Genomic DNA, 19,918 nt, shown 5'->3' on the forward strand with positions numbered 1-19,918 from the left:
GGGAATAAAAAAACCATTGATTACCTTATCTCTCCTAAAAGCTGCTAAAAGTGGTTCAATTGCACAAATAAAAAGAATAGGGGATAAGGGACACCCCTGTTTAACGCCACAGTTTATTTTTACATTATCAGATAAAAAACCATTAATAGATATTTTGCTAAAACATGATTTGTAAAGAGATTTAATACGTTTGCTAAAAACATCCGGGCATCCCATTTTCTCTAAAACTGCAAATAAAAAATCATGGGCAACTCTATCGTACGCTTTTTCAAAATCCAAAGTAATTAGAGCAAGCTTTTGTTTTCTGTCTAAAACATCCCATAAAACATCCCTGATTAAAATCAATGAGTCGCTGATTCTCCGATTTGGCACTGCACACGTCTGATCCACTTCTATTACTGAGCCGATTACCTTTTTTAATCTATTTGCTAGTAACTTTGCATATACCTTACAGTCCGTATTTAAAAGGGTTATTGGTCTCCAATTTTTAATCAGTTCTTTATTTCCTTTCTTAAATAATAAAACAATAAGACCCTCCCACCACGACTCTGGGACACTAAAAGATGCTTCTGCTTCTAAAATTACTTCATAAAAATCCTCACCCATGATCTCCCATAAACACTTGTAAAATTCAACAGGTAGTCCATCTGCTCCCGGCGTTTTGTTATTTTGTAGCGTATTAATTGTATTAAAAACTTCCTCTTTAGTAAAATTCCCTATTAAAAAAGATTTATCTTCCGCATTAAAATTTTTTTCCAGTCCTTCTAAAAAATGTTTTTTTAGAGACACATCCGTGTTTTTAACAGAAAATAAATCATCATAAAATTCTTTTGCTTTCATCTTCTTCCCCTCCAAACTTGTTTCTCCTTCCAAAACCTTCATATAATCCTTCTTGTCACATATTTTTTTAAAAAAGAATTTTGTGCATTTTTCATCCTCGTCTAAAACTTTTACTCGGGAATTAAAAATAATTTCTTTACCTTTTTCTTTCAGGCAGTTTTGGATCTTTTCTTTTGTTGTTCGGATCGCCTCCTGCAGATCACATCCGTTATTTTCGAGGTGAAAAAAACATTGCAGTTTAGCATTAAGATCATTATAAAAAATACGTTTTGCAGCAGCTTTCTTCTTTCCTTCTTTAATAAAAAATATTTTTACCTCCTTCTTGACAAAATCCCACCAATTAAAAATAGATTTAAAAAACGTTTTTTTTAGCTTCAGTTTTTCATACAGCTTTTTAAAACCTTCCATAACCACCTCGTCTTGTAGTAGGGATACATTAAATTTCCAGTGTGACGGTCTTTTATCCACATCTGATTCTATTTTAAAACTACATTCTATTATTTTATGATCTGAAAAAGGTGTTGAATGCGTTTTAAAACCTGAGCATGTTAGGGCTTGAGATATAAAAATATAATCTATTCTGGATGAAACACCTCTCCCCACCCAAGTGACTTCATGCTCCTTTTTTTGTCCATCTAATGCCCATGTATCTTTAAGATTAAAAGCTGCTAAAATATTTCTAAGACATGAAGCTGACCCATCTTTTACATTTTTTAAATGACAATTAAAATCCCCACCTAAAACTAATGGATCTACTCCAGGTAAAAACAGCTGCAACAGTTCAAACAAATGTAATCTCAAGGCTTTTTCTGCATTTGCATACACATTAAAACACCTCACTTTCTTCCCATTTTTCTGCACATCAATTCTTAAAATCCTCCCAGGGTATATCTCTTCATAATTTACAATCTCCCAATCTTTAGAGCATAAAAACCCCACACCATCACTTTTTGACTCGTTCCCACCAGAAAAGCATAAGTTACCCTTCCATATACCCTGTAAATATTCATAGCTTATTTTTTTTGTCAAATTACATTCTTGTAGAAAGATAAAATCAATATTTTCATTATTTAAAAAATCATATAAAGCAGTTCTCTTATATAGGTCGTTAAACCCCTGAACATTCAGGGACATTGAGCGGATCATCTTCTAACATTTAGTGCAGGGCTCTTCCCTCCGCCCTCATTCTCTACTGCCGGAGAAGATGGGTCTACCTCCAGATCTGATACATCCGAAGATGACACACTCCCCAGCAGACTTGTTGCTTCTAATGCCTTTACTTTCCCACCACATGGTATTCCTTCATTATCACTTCTATCCACACTTCTTTTTAGAGATTTTTCTGTGCAGTCCATTTGTACCTGCGCGCAAGGTAAGCTCTGCGACAGGGAATTAGTAGGAGTGGACTCCACTACTTCTGGAATATCACTTTCCCCTCCACAACTACTCCCTTTACTTAGTGGAGAAATTTCTTGCAACATTTGACTCTTCTCTTCTCTCTTCTGATCTTCTTTCTTCTGTTCTTCTATCTTCTTCTTTTCATTCTTATCTTCTTTCTTCTTATCTTCTTTCTTCTGCTCTTCTCTCTTTTTCCTTTCCATCTGTTTCTTTATCTCCATGGCCCTTTTTTCTATGTCCTCTATCCTCTTCTGTTTTTCCTCTTCCTTCTTTCTCTTCCTTTCTTCCAACTTCCTTTCCTCTTCTTCTTGTGATTTTTTAACCCGTTCCTCCTTCTTCTTCTCCTTCATTGCCCGTCCCTCCTCTTCCTCTTTTCTCTTTCTTTCTGTCTCCTCCTTCTCACTCCTTTCTTTCTCCTCTTCCCCTTTTTCCTCTTCAGCAGCAATGCCTGCTTCCACATCGTCTTTAGCTTCTTGTTGCTGTTCTTCAGGCGATGTGTCCATCTCCTCTACATCCTTTTTCTTATTTTTAGGGCACTCATCCATCTGGTGAGGAGTACCCATGCAACTAAAACACTTGTTACATTCTGCATCCAGATGTCCATATTTTTTACACACACGGCAGTAGTGTGGCATCCCTGGGAAGAATAAATAACCGCGGCTATGGTTGATATAAACCTGCGGCGGAGGTCTGGACACGCCCCCCTCCTCATTCGGGTTCTTCCTAAATGATACCACATACACACGTTTCCCGTTCCACACTCCAAACTGTGTTTCCCCGCGTCTCTTAGGGATGATTTTGTCACAATACATTGATAGGTAACTTTCAACCTCAGAGTCTGTAATAAATGGACTAAACAAATGAATCGTCAGTACTTTCATTGAAAACTGAAAAGAGGGGATTACTTTCACCCCCTCCAGCTCTACCTTCTCTTTATTTACTTCATAAAGAGCGTAGGCACTTTCACACTGCGAGGCTTTATTAAGCGTAACATCATAAAGTCCTCGAGAAAAAAAAGATTGAAAGCAAAAAAGATGCTCCTTGTCGATCTTCAAGAGCTTACAAATAACATTGAAAATAAATTGAGAATCTTTCACCTGCCGGTGGTCAGGAGCAACCACGAACCTGATGGTGTCCTTCAGCGGATGCTCCTCCGAGAAATAATCATTCGGGTTGCTTGCTTGATTCTCCTTCCTTCCTCCAGGGTTTCTCCTTGTCTCCATGATTTTCCTCTTCTTTTCCAGATACCAAGGAAAATATCACACACGGATCGCAGCCTCCACGAAGTTCGTCCTCCCTCCAACACACCGTCCTCCGTAAAGAAAAGGCACTGCAGCTTTAGCACCGATTCCCAAAAGCAGCACTGGATATCTCCAAAGGCCAAGAATCGGTTCTGCCACCACAGTAACCTTCAGCCCAATGTCACAACCCACTACAGATCGTGCCAAAAGGCCGAGAAGCGATAACCAGAATTGGTTTCAAACTACGGAGCCACCCAAGGATCCTGAAAAGTCCATTTGTGGAGATGAGCTCCTGGACTCCCGTTAAGAAGACATGTTGTCAACCTCTAGATCCCTTACATGCCTGCACTTTTCGGCTTGCTGCTGCTGCAATCCACGCGTTTTAGATCTGCATAACTCCACCTCTTTAAACACAGCACCTTCACCCCCTGCTGTTCCCACCCGCCTCAACACCGTTGGAAGGGAGGAGAACCAATTAAGGCGGGGGGTGGGGTGGAACGAGCAGCTGTCTACCCTTAGCAGGAGGGCTCCTGATTACATACCTCTCCTGCTGCTGCTGCTGCTGGCTGTCCAGCAGCAGACTGAAGGTGGCTGCTGCTGTGCACAGGTATATAAAGGCTCAGAGCCTATTATGACACGCGCAGCCAGCGTTCCATTGCCACATTCCATCTACTGCAGGCAGGATACCTGGCTGGCTGAATGTCGCTGAGAAGCTCACAGAGACCGCCATAAGCAACAGTTTAACAGAATGCCACAGACTAATCAACCAAACTTTTTGGGTTGGGTTCTCTTTTATAGTCTGCAGGCATTAAATGAAAGAAGTCAGTGTTCCAGCAGAAGGAGACAACGTTTCAGAAAAGGCATTGTAGCAAACCAAAAAAGAAATTTTAAGCGCAGCAGAGTAACCAGCGCACATACCTGTTAGCTCAGGTGAGTTTAAAAGGCTGCTGTTGATAACAAGGGCATTTGCTAAATAGATGGTGTGTGTGCAACAATATACTGAAAGGTCAATTATATTGTGCAGCTTATCTCACCACCTGTAGTTATTTAGGTGAAAGCTCCAAAATGCTTGCCTAATATGTCTGTTTATCCAAAAGGAAGTAAAAAGGGAGAGCTAGAAAGATAGCATTGCATCACATTACATGGCAATGCAATGCACAGTTGCTGAAGTTGAACCAAAATGAGCTTGTAATCTGGCTTCTGCAACTTTGAACATGAAAAATCCAATGAGGAGAAGAAAAGCAAAGCCAAAGAGTCCATCCCAAAATCCGACAAACAAGCAAAATGAACAAAAAACATTGAATTCAATTCTTTCTGATTTTAGAAACTGCATTAAAGAAGGGGTGCACCGGTCCTGGAGATACTGCAATACCAGGTCAATGCGTGGAGTGGACAGAGCAAGCTCTTTTTCCATCTCCCTGTTCTAAAAATCCATTTAATATATGGTCCCCAGATAGGGGACGTATCAGATATTAAACTGATAAGAACAGATACTACACTTGATCTTAGCCAAAAGGCCGAGAAGCGATAACCAGAATTGGTTTCAAACTACGGAGCCACCCAAGGATCCTGAAAAGTCCATTTGTGGAGATGAGCTCCTGGACTCCCGTTAAGAAGACATGTTGTCAACCTCTAGATCCCTTACATGCCTGCACTTTTCGGCTTGCTGCTGCTGCAATCCACGCGTTTTAGATCTGCATAACTCCACCTCTTTAAACACAGCACCTTCACCCCCTGCTGTTCCCACCCGCCTCAACACCGTTGGAAGGGAGGAGAACCAATTAAGGCGGGGGGTGGGGTGGAACGAGCAGCTGTCTACCCTTAGCAGGAGGGCTCCTGATTACATACCTCTCCTGCTGCTGCTGCTGCTGGCTGTCCAGCAGCAGACTGAAGGTGGCTGCTGCTGTGCACAGGTATATAAAGGCTCAGAGCCTATTATGACACGCGCAGCCAGCGTTCCATTGCCACATTCCATCTACTGCAGGCAGGATACCTGGCTGGCTGAATGTCGCTGAGAAGCTCACAGAGACCGCCATAAGCAACAGTTTAACAGAATGCCACAGACTAATCAACCAAACTTTTTGGGTTGGGTTCTCTTTTATAGTCTGCAGGCATTAAATGAAAGAAGTCAGTGTTCCAGCAGAAGGAGACAACGTTTCAGAAAAGGCATTGTAGCAAACCAAAAAAGAAATTTTAAGCGCAGCAGAGTAACCAGCGCACATACCTGTTAGCTCAGGTGAGTTTAAAAGGCTGCTGTTGATAACAAGGGCATTTGCTAAATAGATGGTGTGTGTGCAACAATATACTGAAAGGTCAATTATATTGTGCAGCTTATCTCACCACCTGTAGTTATTTAGGTGAAAGCTCCAAAATGCTTGCCTAATATGTCTGTTTATCCAAAAGGAAGTAAAAAGGGAGAGCTAGAAAGATAGCATTGCATCACATTACATGGCAATGCAATGCACAGTTGCTGAAGTTGAACCAAAATGAGCTTGTAATCTGGCTTCTGCAACTTTGAACATGAAAAATCCAATGAGGAGAAGAAAAGCAAAGCCAAAGAGTCCATCCCAAAATCCGACAAACAAGCAAAATGAACAAAAAACATTGAATTCAATTCTTTCTGATTTTAGAAACTGCATTAAAGAAGGGGTGCACCGGTCCTGGAGATACTGCAATACCAGGTCAATGCGTGGAGTGGACAGAGCAAGCTCTTTTTCCATCTCTCTGTTCTAAAAATCCATTTAATATATGGTCCCCAGATAGGGGACGTATCAGATATTAAACTGATAAGAACAGATACTACACTTGATCTTAGCCAAAAGGCCGAGAAGCGATAACCAGAATTGGTTTCAAACTACGGAGCCACCCAAGGATCCTGAAAAGTCCATTTGTGGAGATGAGCTCCTGGACTCCCGTTAAGAAGACATGTTGTCAACCTCTAGATCCCTTACATGCCTGCACTTTTCGGCTTGCTGCTGCTGCAATCCACGCGTTTTAGATCTGCATAACTCCACCTCTTTAAACACAGCACCTTCACCCCCTGCTGTTCCCACCCGCCTCAACACCGTTGGAAGGGAGGAGAACCAATTAAGGCGGGGGGTGGGGTGGAACGAGCAGCTGTCTACCCTTAGCAGGAGGGCTCCTGATTACATACCTCTCCTGCTGCTGCTGCTGCTGGCTGTCCAGCAGCAGACTGAAGGTGGCTGCTGCTGTGCACAGGTATATAAAGGCTCAGAGCCTATTATGACACGCGCAGCCAGCGTTCCATTGCCACATTCCATCTACTGCAGGCAGGATACCTGGCTGGCTGAATGTCGCTGAGAAGCTCACAGAGACCGCCATAAGCAACAGTTTAACAGAATGCCACAGACTAATCAACCAAACTTTTTGGGTTGGGTTCTCTTTTATAGTCTGCAGGCATTAAATGAAAGAAGTCAGTGTTCCAGCAGAAGGAGACAACGTTTCAGAAAAGGCATTGTAGCAAACCAAAAAAGAAATTTTAAGCGCAGCAGAGTAACCAGCGCACATACCTGTTAGCTCAGGTGAGTTTAAAAGGCTGCTGTTGATAACAAGGGCATTTGCTAAATAGATGGTGTGTGTGCAACAATATACTGAAAGGTCAATTATATTGTGCAGCTTATCTCACCTCCTGTAGTTATTTAGGTGAAATCTCCAAAATGCTTGCCTAATATGTCTGTTTATCCAAAAGGAAGTAAAAAGGGAGAGCTAGAAAGATAGCATTGCATCACATTACATGGCAATGCAATGCACAGTTGCTGAAGTTGAACCAAAATGAGCTTGTAATCTGGCTTCTGCAACTTTGAACATGAAAAATCCAATGAGGAGAAGAAAAGCAAAGCCAAAGAGTCCATCCCAAAATCCGACAAACAAGCAAAATGAACAAAAAACATTGAATTCAATTCTTTCTGATTTTAGAAACTGCATTAAAGAAGGGGTGCACCGGTCCTGGAGATACTGCAATACCAGGTCAATGCGTGGAGTGGACAGAGCAAGCTCTTTTTCCATCTCCCTGTTCTAAAAATCCATTTAATATATGGTCCCCAGATAGGGGACGTATCAGATATTAAACTGATAAGAACAGATACTACACTTGATCTTAGCCAAAAGGCCGAGAAGCGATAACCAGAATTGGTTTCAAACTACGGAGCCACCCAAGGATCCTGAAAAGTCCATTTGTGGAGATGAGCTCCTGGACTCCCGTTAAGAAGACATGTTGTCAACCTCTAGATCCCTTACATGCCTGCACTTTTCGGCTTGCTGCTGCTGCAATCCACGCGTTTTAGATCTGCATAACTCCACCTCTTTAAACACAGCACCTTCACCCCCTGCTGTTCCCACCCGCCTCAACACCGTTGGAAGGGAGGAGAACCAATTAAGGCGGGGGGTGGGGTAGAACGAGCAGCTGTCTACCCTTAGCAGGAGGGCTCCTGATTACATACCTCTCCTGCTGCTGCTGCTGCTGGCTGTCCAGCAGCAGACTGAAGGTGGCTGCTGCTGTGCACAGGTATATAAAGGCTCAGAGCCTATTATGACACGCGCAGCCAGCGTTCCATTGCCACATTCCATCTACTGCAGGCAGGATACCTGGCTGGCTGAATGTCGCTGAGAAGCTCACAGAGACCGCCATAAACAACAGTTTAACAGAATGCCACAGACTAATCAACCAAACTTTTTGGGTTGGGTTCTCTTTTATAGTCTGCAGGCATTAAATGAAAGAAGTCAGTGTTCCAGCAGAAGGAGACAACGTTTCAGAAAAGGCATTGTAGCAAACCAAAAAAGAAATTTTAAGCGCAGCAGAGTAACCAGCGCACATACCTGTTAGCTCAGGTGAGTTTAAAAGGCTGCTGTTGATAACAAGGGCATTTGCTAAATAGATGGTGTGTGTGCAACAATATACTGAAAGGTCAATTATATTGTGCAGCTTATCTCACCACCTGTAGTTATTTAGGTGAAAGCTCCAAAATGCTTGCCTAATATGTCTGTTTATCCAAAAGGAAGTAAAAAGGGAGAGCTAGAAAGATAGCATTGCATCACATTACATGGCAATGCAATGCACAGTTGCTGAAGTTGAACCAAAATGAGCTTGTAATCTGGCTTCTGCAACTTTGAACATGAAAAATCCAATGAGGAGAAGAAAAGCAAAGCCAAAGAGTCCATCCCAAAATCCGACAAACAAGCAAAATGAACAAAAAACATTGAATTCAATTCTTTCTGATTTTAGAAACTGCATTAAAGAAGGGGTGCACCGGTCCTGGAGATACTGCAATACCAGGTCAATGCGTGGAGTGGACAGAGCAAGCTCTTTTTCCATCTCCCTGTTCTAAAAATCCATTTAATATATGGTCCCCAGATAGGGGACGTATCAGATATTAAACTGATAAGAACAGATACTACACTTGATCTTAGCCAAAAGGCCGAGAAGCGATAACCAGAATTGGTTTCAAACTACGGAGCCACTCAAGGATCCTGAAAAGTCCATTTGTGGAGATGAGCTCCTGGACTCCCGTTAAGAAGACATGTTGTCAACCTCTAGATCCCTTACATGCCTGCACTTTTCGGCTTGCTGCTGCTGCAATCCACGTGTTTTAGATCTGCATAACTCCACCTCTTTAAACACAGCACCTTCACCCCCTGCTGTTCCCACCCGCCTCAACACCGTTGGAAGGGAGGAGAACCAATTAAGGCGGGGGGTGGGGTGGAACGAGCAGCTGTCTACCCTTAGCAGGAGGGCTCCTGATTACATACCTCTCCTGCTGCTGCTGCTGCTGGCTGTCCAGCAGCAGACTGAAGGTGGCTGCTGCTGTGCACAGGTATATAAAGGCTCAGAGCCTATTATGACACGCGCAGCCAGCGTTCCATTGCCACATTCCATCTACTGCAGGCAGGATACCTGGCTGGCTGAATGTCGCTGAGAAGCTCACAGAGACCGCCATAAGCAACAGTTTAACAGAATGCCACAGACTAATCAACCAAACTTTTTGGGTTGGGTTCTCTTTTATAGTCTGCAGGCATTAAATGAAAGAAGTCAGTGTTCCAGCAGAAGGAGACAACGTTTCAGAAAAGGCATTGTAGCAAACCAAAAAAGAAATTTTAAGCGCAGCAGAGTAACCAGCGCACATACCTGTTAGCTCAGGTGAGTTTAAAAGGCTGCTGTTGATAACAAGGGCATTTGCTAAATAGATGGTGTGTGTGCAACAATATACTGAAAGGTCAATTATATTGTGCAGCTTATCTCACCACCTGTAGTTATTTAGGTGAAAGCTCCAAAATGCTTGCCTAATATGTCTGTTTATCCAAAAGGAAGTAAAAAGGGAGAGCTAGAAAGATAGCATTGCATCACATTACATGGCAATGCAATGCACAGTTGCTGAAGTTGAACCAAAATGAGCTTGTAATCTGGCTTCTGCAACTTTGAACATGAAAAATCCAATGAGGAGAAGAAAAGCAAAGCCAAAGAGTCCATCCCAAAATCCGACAAACAAGCAAAATGAACAAAAAACATTGAATTCAATTCTTTCTGATTTTAGAAACTGCATTAAAGAAGGGGTGCACCGGTCCTGGAGATACTGCAATACCAGGTCAATGCGTGGAGTGGACAGAGCAAGCTCTTTTTCCATCTCCCTGTTCTAAAAATCCATTTAATATATGGTCCCCAGATAGGGGACGTATCAGATATTAAACTGATAAGAACAGATACTACACTTGATCTTAGCCAAAAGGCCGAGAAGCGATAACCAGAATTGGTTTCAAACTACGGAGCCACCCAAGGATCCTGAAAAGTCCATTTGTGGAGATGAGCTCCTGGACTCCCGTTAAGAAGACATGTTGTCAACCTCTAGATCCCTTACATGCCTGCACTTTTCGGCTTGCTGCTGCTGCAATCCACGCGTTTTAGATCTGCATAACTCCACCTCTTTAAACACAGCACCTTCACCCCCTGCTGTTCCCACCCGCCTCAACACCGTTGGAAGGGAGGAGAACCAATTAAGGCGGGGGGTGGGGTGGAACGAGCAGCTGTCTACCCTTAGCAGGAGGGCTCCTGATTACATACCTCTCCTGCTGCTGCTGCTGCTGGCTGTCCAGCAGCAGACTGAAGGTGGCTGCTGCTGTGCACAGGTATATAAAGGCTCAGAGCCTATTATGACACGCGCAGCCAGCGTTCCATTGCCACATTCCATCTACTGCAGGCAGGATACCTGGCTGGCTGAATGTCGCTGAGAAGCTCACAGAGACCGCCATAAGCAACAGTTTAACAGAATGCCACAGACTAATCAACCAAACTTTTTGGGTTGGGTTCTCTTTTATAGTCTGCAGGCATTAAATGAAAGAAGTCAGTGTTCCAGCAGAAGGAGACAACGTTTCAGAAAAGGCATTGTAGCAAACCAAAAAAGAAATTTTAAGCGCAGCAGAGTAACCAGCGCACATACCTGTTAGCTCAGGTGAGTTTAAAAGGCTGCTGTTGATAACAAGGGCATTTGCTAAATAGATGGTGTGTGTGCAACAATATACTGAAAGGTCAATTATATTGTGCAGCTTATCTCACCACCTGTAGTTATTTAGGTGAAAGCTCCAAAATGCTTGCCTAATATGTCTGTTTATCCAAAAGGAAGTAAAAAGGGAGAGCTAGAAAGATAGCATTGCATCACATTACATGGCAATGCAATGCACAGTTGCTGAAGTTGAACCAAAATGAGCTTGTAATCTGGCTTCTGCAACTTTGAACATGAAAAATCCAATGAGGAGAAGAAAAGCAAAGCCAAAGAGTCCATCCCAAAATCCGACAAACAAGCAAAATGAACAAAAAACATTGAATTCAATTCTTTCTGATTTTAGAAACTGCATTAAAGAAGGGGTGCACCGGTCCTGGAGATACTGCAATACCAGGTCAATGCGTGGAGTGGACAGAGCAAGCTCTTTTTCCATCTCCCTGTTCTAAAAATCCATTTAATATATGGTCCCCAGATAGGGGACGTATCAGATATTAAACTGATAAGAACAGATACTACACTTGATCTTAGCCAAAAGGCCGAGAAGCGATAACCAGAATTGGTTTCAAACTACGGAGCCACCCAAGGATCCTGAAAAGTCCATTTGTGGAGATGAGCTCCTGGACTCCCGTTAAGAAGACATGTTGTCAACCTCTAGATCCCTTACATGCCTGCACTTTTCGGCTTGCTGCTGCTGCAATCCACGCGTTTTAGATCTGCATAACTCCACCTTTTTAAACACAGCACCTTCACCCCCTGCTGTTCCCACCCGCCTCAACACCGTTGGAAGGGAGGAGAACCAATTAAGGCGGGGGGTGGGGTAGAACGAGCAGCTGTCTACCCTTAGCAGGAGGGCTCCTGATTACATACCTCTCCTGCTGCTGCTGCTGCTGGCTGTCCAGCAGCAGACTGAAGGTGGCTGCTGCTGTGCACAGGTATATAAAGGCTCAGAGCCTATTATGACACGCGCAGCCAGCGTTCCATTGCCACATTCCATCTACTGCAGGCAGGATACCTGGCTGGCTGAATGTCGCTGAGAAGCTCACAGAGACCGCCATAAGCAACAGTTTAACAGAATGCCACAGACTAATCAACCAAACTTTTTGGGTTGGGTTCTCTTTTATAGTCTGCAGGCATTAAATGAAAGAAGTCAGTGTTCCAGCAGAAGGAGACAACGTTTCAGAAAAGGCATTGTAGCAAACCAAAAAAGAAATTTTAAGCGCAGCAGAGTAACCAGCGCACATACCTGTTAGCTCAGGTGAGTTTAAAAGGCTGCTGTTGATAACAAGGGCATTTGCTAAATAGATGGTGTGTGTGCAACAATATACTGAAAGGTCAATTATATTGTGCAGCTTTTCTCACCACCTGTAGTTATTTAGGTGAAAGCTCCAAAATGCTTGCCTAATATGTCTGTTTATCCAAAAGGAAGTAAAAAGGGAGAGCTAGAAAGATAGCATTGCATCACATTACATGGCAATGCAATGCACAGTTGCTGAAGTTGAACCAAAATGAGCTTGTAATCTGGCTTCTGCAACTTTGAACATGAAAAATCCAATGAGGAGAAGAAAAGCAAAGCCAAAGAGTCCATCCCAAAATCCGACAAACAAGCAAAATGAACAAAAAACATTGAATTCAATTCTTTCTGATTTTAGAAACTGCATTAAAGAAGGGGTGCACCGGTCCTGGAGATACTGCAATACCAGGTCAATGCGTGGAGTGGACAGAGCAAGCTCTTTTTCCATCTCCCTGTTCTAAAAATCCATTTAATATATGGTCCCCAGATAGGGGACGTATCAGATATTAAACTGATAAGAACAGATTTTTTTTTTTTTTTTTCTTTTTTTCAAAGCCCGAAATCGTGTACAAAACCCGAGTGCGCTTAAAAAAGTGACAAGTGCCACAAAAAAAGTGCACTAGGATGCTGGTCTTCTTGAAACCCTCTCCAAAAGGAGAAGGGTCCCCCAAACCATTCCCCGTCCCTCCGAGCCAAAAGGCCACAGCGAGGAACAGGGACAAAAAGCCACCTCCAGCCGAAGCCAGAGGCGACCCAATCTTACCCCCAGCACCTGCCCGAGTTCTCACCCGAGCAAGGCACTGGGAGCCAAAGACTGTGCTCCCCTCCCGGAAGAGGGGAGCCAACAACGCTCTCCTCCCGAAAGAGGAGAGCCAGGGGGGTTCAGGGGGGAGCGGAACCTGATGGCCACACACTCCCCCCCTAGACCTGCCAAGAGAGGAACCCGTAAGGGAACCGCATCCCGACAAAATCCTAGTAGGACGTGACACACGTGAATAAGTGGACACACAGTGACAAAGAAATTAAATAAATAGTGAAGGTTTCACAGTATAATACTGCCCGGACCTTCGACCGGGAATTGAAAAATTCCCCATCCTAAGGCCAGAAGGCCCGGAATAAGGGTGTGTGCGAAGAAAGAAAATTTGAAGTGCTTGTGCAAATGTGCCATAAACTCAAGTGGGGTTCCCAATCCCAGTGAGTTAAGGCACCCCAGGGTCACCACTCCTGGGGCACTTCACACTTCGGGCTTTCGATCTTCCCCGGCCCAATGGCGTCGATCCTGGGGGGCCATGCTTTCCACCATATGACTATATTAGCCACCTGGCGTACTAACAAGCGCCTAAACCCCAGTGTGCATAATGTATCAATCTACTAGGGCGGCCAACATCCAAAACCGCCTTTTCGAAAGATACTACACTTGATCTTAGCCAAAAGGCCGAGAAGCGATAACCAGAATTGGTTTCAAACTACGGAGCCACCCAAGGATCCTGAAAAGTCCATTTGTGGAGATGAGCTCCTGGACTCCCGTTAAGAAGACATGTTGTCAACCTCTAGATCCCTTACATGCCTGCACTTTTCGGCTTGCTGCTGCTGCAATCCACGCGTTTTAGATCTGCATAACTCCACCTCTTTAAACACAGCACCTTCACCCCCTGCTGTTCCCACCCGCCTCAACACCGTTGGAAGGGAGGAGAACCAATTAAGGCGGGGGGTGGGGTGGAACGAGCAGCTGTCTACCCTTAGCAGGAGGGCTCCTGATTACATACCTCTCCTGCTGCTGCTGCTGCTGGCTGTCCAGCAGCAGACTGAAGGTGGCTGCTGCTGTGCACAGGTATATAAAGGCTCAGAGCCTATTATGACACGCACAGCCAGCGTTCCATTGCCACATTCCATCTACTGCAGGCAGGATACCTGGCTGGCTGAATGTCGCTGAGAAGCTCACAGAGACCGCCATAAGCAACAGTTTAACAGAATGCCACAGACTAATCAACCAAACTTTTTGGGTTGGGTTCTCTTTTATAGTCTGCAGGCATTAAATGAAAGAAGTCAGTGTTCCAGCAGAAGGAGACAACGTTTCAGAAAAGGCATTGTAGCAAACCAAAAAAGAAATTTTAAGCGCAGCAGAGTAACCAGCGCACATACCTGTTAGCTCAGGTGAGTTTAAAAGGCTGCTGTTGATAACAAGGGCATTTGCTAAATAGATGGTGTGTGTGCAACAATATACTGAAAGGTCAATTATATTGTGCAGCTTATCTCACCACCTGTAGTTATTTAGGTGAAAGCTCCAAAATGCTTGCCTAATATGTCTGTTTATCCAAAAGGAAGTAAAAAGGGAGAGCTAGAAAGATAGCATTGCATCACATTACATGGCAATGCAATGCACAGTTGCTGAAGTTGAACCAAAATGAGCTTGTAATCTGGCTTCTGCAACTTTGAACATGAAAAATCCAATGAGGAGAAGAAAAGCAAAGCCAAAGAGTCCATCCCAAAATCCGACAAACCAGCAAAATGAACAAAAAACATTGAATTCAATTCTTTCTGATTTTAGAAACTGCATTAAAGAAGGGGTGCACCGGTCCTGGAGATACTGCAATACCAGGTCAATGCGTGGAGTGGACAGAGCAAGCTCTTTTTCCATCTCCCTGTTCTAAAAATCCATTTAATATATGGTCCCCAGATAGGGGACGTATCAGATATTAAACTGATAAGAACAGATACTACACTTGATCTTAGCCAAAAGGCCGAGAAGCGATAACCAGAATTGGTTTCAAACTACGGAGCCACCCAAGGATCCTGAAAAGTCCATTTGTGGAGATGAGCTCCTGGACTCCCGTTAAGAAGACATGTTGTCAACCTCTAGATCCCTTACATGCCTGCACTTTTCGGCTTGCTGCTGCTGCAATCCACGCGTTTTAGATCTGCATAACTCCACCTCTTTAAACACAGCACCTTCACCCCCTGCTGTTCCCACCCGCCTCAACACCGTTGGAAGGGAGGAGAACCAATTAAGGCGGGGGGTGGGGTGGAACGAGCAACTGTCTACCCTTAGCAGGAGGGCTCCTGATTACATACCTCTCCTGCTGCTGCTGCTGCTGGCTGTCCAGCAGCAGACTGAAGGTGGCTGCTGCTGTGCACAGGTATATAAAGGCTCAGAGCCTATTATGACACGCGCAGCCAGCGTTCCATTGCCACATTCCATCTACTGCAGGCAGGATACCTGGCTGGCTGAATGTCGCTGAGAAGCTCACAGAGACCGCCATAAGCAACAGTTTAACAGAATGCCACAGACTAATCAACCAAACTTTTTGGGTTGGGTTCTCTTTTATAGTCTGCAGGCATTAAATGAAAGAAGTCAGTGTTCCAGCAGAGGGAGACAACGTTTCAGAAAAGGCATTGTAGCAAACCAAAAAAGAAATTTTAAGCGCAGCAGAGTAACCAGCGCACATACCTGTTAGCTCAGGTGAGTTTAAAAGGCTGCTGTTGATAACAAGGGCATTTGCTAAATAGATAGTGTGTGTGCAACAATATACTGAAAGGTCAATTATATTGTGCAGCTTATCTCACCACCTGTAGTTATTTAGGTGAAAGCTCCAAAATGCTTGCCTAATATGTCTGTTTATCCAAAAGGAAGTAAAAAGGGAGAGCTAGAAAGATAGCATTGCATCACATTACATGGCAATGCAATGCACAGTTGCTGAAGTTGAACCAAAATGAGCTTGTAATCTGGCTTCTGCAACTTTGAACATGAAAAATCCAATGAGGAGAAGAAAAGCAAAGCCAAAGAGTCCATCCCAAAATCCGACAAACAAGCAAAATGAACAAAAAACATTGAATTCAATTCTTTCTGATTTTAGAAACTGCATTAAAGAAGGGGTGCACCGGTCCTGGAGATACTGCAATACCAGGTCAATGCGTGGAGTGGACAGAGCAAGCTCTTTTTCCATCTCCCTGTTCTAAAAATCCATTTAATATATGGTCCCCAGATAGGGGACGTATCAGATATTAAACTGATAAGAACAGATACTACACTTGATCTTAGCCAAAAGGCCGAGAAGCGATAACCAGAATTGGTTTCAAACTACGGAGCCACCCAAGGATCCTGAAAAGTCCATTTGTGGAGATGAGCTCCTGGACTCCCGTTAAGAAGACATGTTGTCAACCTCTAGATCCCTTACATGCCTGCACTTTTCGGCTTGCTGCTGCTGCAATCCACGCGTTTTAGATCTGCATAACTCCACCTCTTTAAACACAGCACCTTCACCCCCTGCTGTTCCCACCCGCCTCAACACCGTTGGAAGGGAGGAGAACCAATTAAGGCGGGGGGTGGGGTGGAACGAGCAACTGTCTACCCTTAGCAGGAGGGCTCCTGATTACATACCTCTCCTGCTGCTGCTGCTGCTGGCTGTCCAGCAGCAGACTGAAGGTGGCTGCTGCTGTGCACAGGTATATAAAGGCTCAGAGCCTATTATGACACGCGCAGCCAGCGTTCCATTGCCACATTCCATCTACTGCAGGCAGGATACCTGGCTGGCTGAATGTCGCTGAGAAGCTCACAGAGACCGCCATAAGCAACAGTTTAACAGAATGCCACAGACTAATCAACCAAACTTTTTGGGTTGGGTTCTCTTTTATAGTCTGCAGGCATTAAATGAAAGAAGTCAGTGTTCCAGCAGAGGGAGACAACGTTTCAGAAAAGGCATTGTAGCAAACCAAAAAAGAAATTTTAAGCGCAGCAGAGTAACCAGCGCACATACCTGTTAGCTCAGGTGAGTTTAAAAGGCTGCTGTTGATAACAAGGGCATTTGCTAAATAGATGGTGTGTGTGCAACAATATACTGAAAGGTCAATTATATTGTGCAGCTTATCTCACCACCTGTAGTTATTTAGGTGAAAGCTCCAAAATGCTTGCCTAATATGTCTGTTTATCCAAAAGGAAGTAAAAAGGGAGAGCTAGAAAGATAGCATTGCATCACATTACATGGCAATGCAATGCACAGTTGCTGAAGTTGAACCAAAATGAGCTTGTAATCTGGCTTCTGCAACTTTGAACATGAAAAATCCAATGAGGAGAAGAAAAGCAAAGCCAAAGAGTCCATCCCAAAATCCGACAAACAAGCAAAATGAACAAAAAACATTGAATTCAATTCTTTCTGATTTTAGAAACTGCATTAAAGAAGGGGTGCACCGGTCCTGGAGATACTGCAATACCAGGTCAATGCGTGGAGTGGACAGAGCAAGCTCTTTTTCCATCTCCCTGTTCTAAAAATCCATTTAATATATGGTCCCCAGATAGGGGACGTATCAGATATTAAACTGATAAGAACAGATACTACAGTTGATCTTAGCCAAAAGGCCGAGAAGCGATAACCAGAATTGGTTTCAAACTACGGAGCCACCCAAGGATCCTGAAAAGTCCATTTGTGGAGATGAGCTCCTGGACTCCCGTTAAGAAGACATGTTGTCAACCTCTAGATCCCTTACATGCCTGCACTTTTCGGCTTGCTGCTGCTGCAATCCACGCGTTTTAGATCTGCATAACTCCACCTCTTTAAACACAGCACCTTCACCCCCTGCTGTTCCCACCCGCCTCAACACCGTTGGAAGGGAGGAGAACCAATTAAGGCGGGGGGTGGGGTGGAACGAGCAGCTGTCTACCCTTAGCAGGAGGGCTCCTGATTACATACCTCTCCTGCTGCTGCTGCTGCTGGCTGTCCAGCAGCAGACTGAAGGTGGCTGCTGCTGTGCACAGGTATATAAAGGCTCAGAGCCTATTATGACACGCGCAGCCAGCGTTCCATTGCCACATTCCATCTACTGCAGGCAGGATACCTGGCTGGCTGAATGTCGCTGAGAAGCTCACAGAGACCGCCATAAGCAACAGTTTAACAGAATGCCACAGACTAATCAACCAAACTTTTTGGGTTGGGTTCTCTTTTATAGTCTGCAGGCATTAAATGAAAGAAGTCAGTGTTCCAGCAGAGGGAGACAACGTTTCAGAAAAGGCATTGTAGCAAACCAAAAAAGAAATTTTAAGCGCAGCAGAGTAACCAGCGCACATACCTGTTAGCTCAGGTGAGTTTAAAAGGCTGCTGTTGATAACAAGGGCATTTGCTAAATAGATGGTGTGTGTGCAACAATATACTGAAAGGTCAATTATATTGTGCAGCTTATCTCACCACCTGTAGTTATTTAGGTGAAAGCTCCAAAATGCTTGCCTAATATGTCTGTTTATCCAAAAGGAAGTAAAAAGGGAGAGCTAGAAAGATAGCATTGCATCACATTACATGGCAATGCAATGCACAGTTGCTGAAGTTGAACCAAAATGAGCTTGTAATCTGGCTTCTGCAACTTTGAACATGAAAAATCCAATGAGGAGAAGAAAAGCAAAGCCAAAGAGTCCATCCCAAAATCCGACAAACAAGCAAAATGAACAAAAAACATTGAATTCAATTCTTTCTGATTTTAGAAACTGCATTAAAGAAGGGGTGCACCGGTCCTGGAGATACTGCAATACCAGGTCAATGCGTTGAGTGGACAGAGCAAGCTCTTTTTCCATCTCCCTGTTCTAAAAATCCATTTAATATATGGTCCCCAGATAGGGGACGTATCAGATATTAAACTGATAAGAACAGATTTTTTTGATTGAAGCTGCATCCAAGGCACTGAAAAATGTGACCGAAGTCACACCAAAACAGCGCACGAGGCGAGGATTCATGTGGACCCTTCCCGGAGGAGAGGGTCCCCAATAAACCATCCCCATCCCTCCGAGCCAGAAGGCCACAGCGAGGGTCAGGGATCTCCGATGCTCTCCCTAGCCGAAGCCGGAGAAGAGCCGTTTTCGTGCTCCCAGCTTCCATCTAGGCTGCCACCCTAGTGGAGCTGGAGCCTGTGTTGGTTTCTCAGCCCAAAGCTGACCGGACCTCCGACCGGGTTTATAAAAATTCCCCTTCCTAGCCCGGAGGCCAGGAATAGGGGGGGTTGCTCAGAAAGTATGATTGGCAAAGGTGCGGCGTGCTACGAAGCCAAGTCTTTCCGGGGTTCCCAGTCCCAGTAAGCTTGGACTCCCACCAGGGCGCCTACTCCTGGGGCACATTGCTCCAAAGCCCTCACACTTACCCAGCCTAGTGACTTCGATCCTGGAGGGCCATGTTTTCCATCAGATAACTCTATGAGCCACCTGGCGTACTAACAAGTGCACCAAACCAGTGTGTAATATGCATCAATTTACTAGGGCAGCCCAAGGACAAAACTGCCTTTTCAAAAGATACTACACTTGATCTTAGCCAAAAGGCCGAGAAGCGATAACCAGAATTGGTTTCAAACTACGGAGCCACCCAAGGATCCTGAAAGGTCCATTTGTGGAGATGAGCTCCTGGACTCCCGTTAAGAAGACATGTTGTCAACCTCTAGATCCCTTACATGCCTGCACTTTTCGGCTTGCTGCTGCTGCAATCCACGCGTTTTAGATCTGCATAACTCCACCTCTTTAAACACAGCACCTTCACCCCCTGCTGTTCCCACCCGCCTCAACACCGTTGGAAGGGAGGAGAACCAATTAAGGCGGGGGGTGGGGTGGAACGAGCAGCTGTCTACCCTTAGCAGGAGGGCTCCTGATTACATACCTCTCCTGCTGCTGC

The 19,918-nt window shown here is 44.3% G+C and overlaps 11 non-coding genes and 2 pseudogenes across 11 annotated transcripts; all 13 read right to left on the reverse strand.

The window, feature by feature from the left end:
• Positions 1-4,817: 4,817 nt before the first annotated feature.
• On the reverse strand, positions 4,818-5,008 carry LOC141191987 (U2 spliceosomal RNA). The gene has a single exon (XR_012265683.1). It is a non-coding gene; the product is annotated as a U2 spliceosomal RNA (small nuclear RNA).
• A 1,115-nt stretch (positions 5,009-6,123) lies between these two features.
• On the reverse strand, positions 6,124-6,314 carry LOC141192095 (U2 spliceosomal RNA). Its single transcript, XR_012265787.1, has one exon. It is a non-coding gene; the product is annotated as a U2 spliceosomal RNA (small nuclear RNA).
• Positions 6,315-7,429: 1,115 nt separating this feature from the next.
• On the reverse strand, positions 7,430-7,620 carry LOC141191988 (U2 spliceosomal RNA). The gene has a single exon (XR_012265684.1). It is a non-coding gene; the product is annotated as a U2 spliceosomal RNA (small nuclear RNA).
• Positions 7,621-8,735: 1,115 nt separating this feature from the next.
• LOC141191989 (U2 spliceosomal RNA) lies at positions 8,736-8,926 on the reverse strand. The gene has a single exon (XR_012265685.1). It is a non-coding gene; the product is annotated as a U2 spliceosomal RNA (small nuclear RNA).
• A 1,115-nt stretch (positions 8,927-10,041) lies between these two features.
• LOC141191990 (U2 spliceosomal RNA) lies at positions 10,042-10,232 on the reverse strand. The gene has a single exon (XR_012265686.1). It is a non-coding gene; the product is annotated as a U2 spliceosomal RNA (small nuclear RNA).
• A 1,115-nt stretch (positions 10,233-11,347) lies between these two features.
• LOC141191992 (U2 spliceosomal RNA) lies at positions 11,348-11,538 on the reverse strand. The gene has a single exon (XR_012265688.1). It is a non-coding gene; the product is annotated as a U2 spliceosomal RNA (small nuclear RNA).
• A 1,115-nt stretch (positions 11,539-12,653) lies between these two features.
• Positions 12,654-12,849, reverse strand: LOC141192164 (U2 spliceosomal RNA). The gene has a single exon (XR_012265841.1). It is a non-coding gene; the product is annotated as a U2 spliceosomal RNA (small nuclear RNA).
• A 787-nt stretch (positions 12,850-13,636) lies between these two features.
• On the reverse strand, positions 13,637-13,728 carry LOC141192213 (U2 spliceosomal RNA; annotated as a pseudogene).
• A 1,115-nt stretch (positions 13,729-14,843) lies between these two features.
• On the reverse strand, positions 14,844-15,034 carry LOC141191993 (U2 spliceosomal RNA). Its single transcript, XR_012265689.1, has one exon. It is a non-coding gene; the product is annotated as a U2 spliceosomal RNA (small nuclear RNA).
• A 1,115-nt stretch (positions 15,035-16,149) lies between these two features.
• On the reverse strand, positions 16,150-16,340 carry LOC141191994 (U2 spliceosomal RNA). The gene has a single exon (XR_012265690.1). It is a non-coding gene; the product is annotated as a U2 spliceosomal RNA (small nuclear RNA).
• A 1,115-nt stretch (positions 16,341-17,455) lies between these two features.
• LOC141192097 (U2 spliceosomal RNA) lies at positions 17,456-17,646 on the reverse strand. Its single transcript, XR_012265789.1, has one exon. It is a non-coding gene; the product is annotated as a U2 spliceosomal RNA (small nuclear RNA).
• A 1,115-nt stretch (positions 17,647-18,761) lies between these two features.
• Positions 18,762-18,944, reverse strand: LOC141192131 (U2 spliceosomal RNA). The gene has a single exon (XR_012265820.1). It is a non-coding gene; the product is annotated as a U2 spliceosomal RNA (small nuclear RNA).
• A 524-nt stretch (positions 18,945-19,468) lies between these two features.
• On the reverse strand, positions 19,469-19,584 carry LOC141192200 (U2 spliceosomal RNA; annotated as a pseudogene).
• Between the last annotated feature and the right edge of the window lie 334 nt (positions 19,585-19,918).

This window comes from Phyllobates terribilis, unplaced genomic scaffold, assembly GCF_046119375.1.
Source record: "Phyllobates terribilis strain yellow unplaced genomic scaffold, ASM4611937v1 Scaffold_52__1_contigs__length_9100884, whole genome shotgun sequence".
Lineage (NCBI taxonomy): Eukaryota > Metazoa > Chordata > Amphibia > Anura > Dendrobatidae > Phyllobates > Phyllobates terribilis.